This window comes from Nothobranchius furzeri, chromosome 1, assembly GCF_043380555.1.
Source record: "Nothobranchius furzeri strain GRZ-AD chromosome 1, NfurGRZ-RIMD1, whole genome shotgun sequence".
Lineage (NCBI taxonomy): Eukaryota > Metazoa > Chordata > Actinopteri > Cyprinodontiformes > Nothobranchiidae > Nothobranchius > Nothobranchius furzeri.
In genome coordinates this window covers 28,644,831-28,646,650 of record NC_091741.1, presented here as the reverse complement: position 1 = coordinate 28,646,650, position 1,820 = coordinate 28,644,831, and positions in this window count along the sequence as shown.

The following is a 1,820-nucleotide window of genomic DNA, read 5'->3' as shown; positions in this document are numbered from 1 at the left end:
TTGTGATGCAAGTCACTTAATGGGCCATGCACTGCGAAACAAACAGTGTAAACAAGCAGACATAATATAATCCTATGGAAGGCAAAAAGGTATTATAAAGTGCTGATTTTTTTTTTTATAATGCTGGAAAAATAGTGACGGTAAAGAGCAACTCGAGTTGAACAAATTTGCAAAATCACACCGACAGAACAAAGGGAAAACCATAACAGGCAGTGCCAGGCTTGCTTTTTACAGTGAATTATAAAACCTTTGCACAGCAATTGGACCAGAACCCTTCATTTCGAAAACAAAAGTTTCCAGAAAGGAAACAGTCTTTCTCAAGTTTTTGGGATACTGAACTTGGAAGATGTGGTAAAGAGAAAAAGTAGCAGCCAGGGCAAGGGAGATGTCCACACTGCCATCATCAAGGAGTATCTCTTCATTATCCATCTTCACAGTGATGGCCTCACTCTGCAGGGTTTTCGTCCCTGCAGTCTGTCAGGACAACAGTTGGTGTTGGAAACACTGGATCCTGTAAAATGTAATCATAGAAAAGCCCTTAAGACTCCCTTTGTCAGACAAAAATATTTTAACCTGGCAGCAGCCAGATCTCTCTGTGTAGCCCCGCCCCGTGTTGAGTCTACACAGAGATCTGGAATGGTTGCAGCAGAATCTGTTTGAAAGAGGGAGGGCTCTCTGGTAGAGAATATTTTGAATTGATTGGAGGACGCGCAAGGTAATGCCCAGCTGGCACTGGCTGGCTGCTGCCAGGATAGGGCATCCATGGTGAAGTGTGAAATCCATGGTGTAGCATAGCGAAGGTTCATAGTAGAGGGCTGCATCGGGATTGGGTCCCGCGGAACCCAACACAAATCTTGCGAGGGCGGGCGGTGTGAATTTTGCTACGGGCGAGAATGTTCGGCTAAAAGAAACAGCGCGGGATCGGGATGAGTATGGAGTCGGCAATTGAGGTTGAAAAGAAGCTGAAACAAGGTCTTTATGACACAAAAACCAAAGCAAGGCAGGTCAGACAATTGGAGGAGCTTCTCCGATTGTGTTCATATTTCTCATTCAGGTCTCTCTTAGAAAAGCGACCTCGATCACTGCCTGATTAGAGTCGAATAGAATGTGAAACGGCCTTGATTTCATTAACCCTTTAAGCACCACACAGTAGCTCCTTTATTTATTTATTTTTAAAGAATTTTATAGTTTAAGTAGCGAGGAGTTATTTGAAATCTCATGCGCCGAGGCGTCACCGGTGATCCTGGTGACGCCTCGGTGTTAAAGGGTTAAAAACTAAATGAAAACAAAGTGCGTCAATCCTGACCGTTTGTTAAAGGGGGGAGTCGAGGGGTGCGCGCAGTCTCTTTAGTCTTTATCCGCAAGAGCGCCAGGGGTGGGGGGTATTGGAGATGTAGCGTGAGAGCATGTGTACAAGGTCAGATGCATGTGTCTCATGCTCATTGTGTTCGAGCTGGCAGCCCTGGTGAAAGCAGGATGGTATTTAGTAATTTCTCATCATGTTTGTACATTTCACTATAATTGTGACTAATCTGCTGCAGCTAAACCTTGATTAGAAAACTAAAAATCACAAATTCAACAGAAATCTTAATTTGTGCTAGAAACATAAACACAACTTAATATTTTCCTGAAATAGTTTAGTTCTAGTAAAATAAAGATATTTAAATAATATATTTAAGTCAGGTTTTGTCTGTTCTTTACTGAAAGTAGTTAATGAGCAAATAGCATAAAATGGCCAGGGCCACACTTAAAATTACGGCTGCAGCTATCGAATATTTTTGTAATCGAGTACTCCATCAAATCTTTTATCGATTAATCGA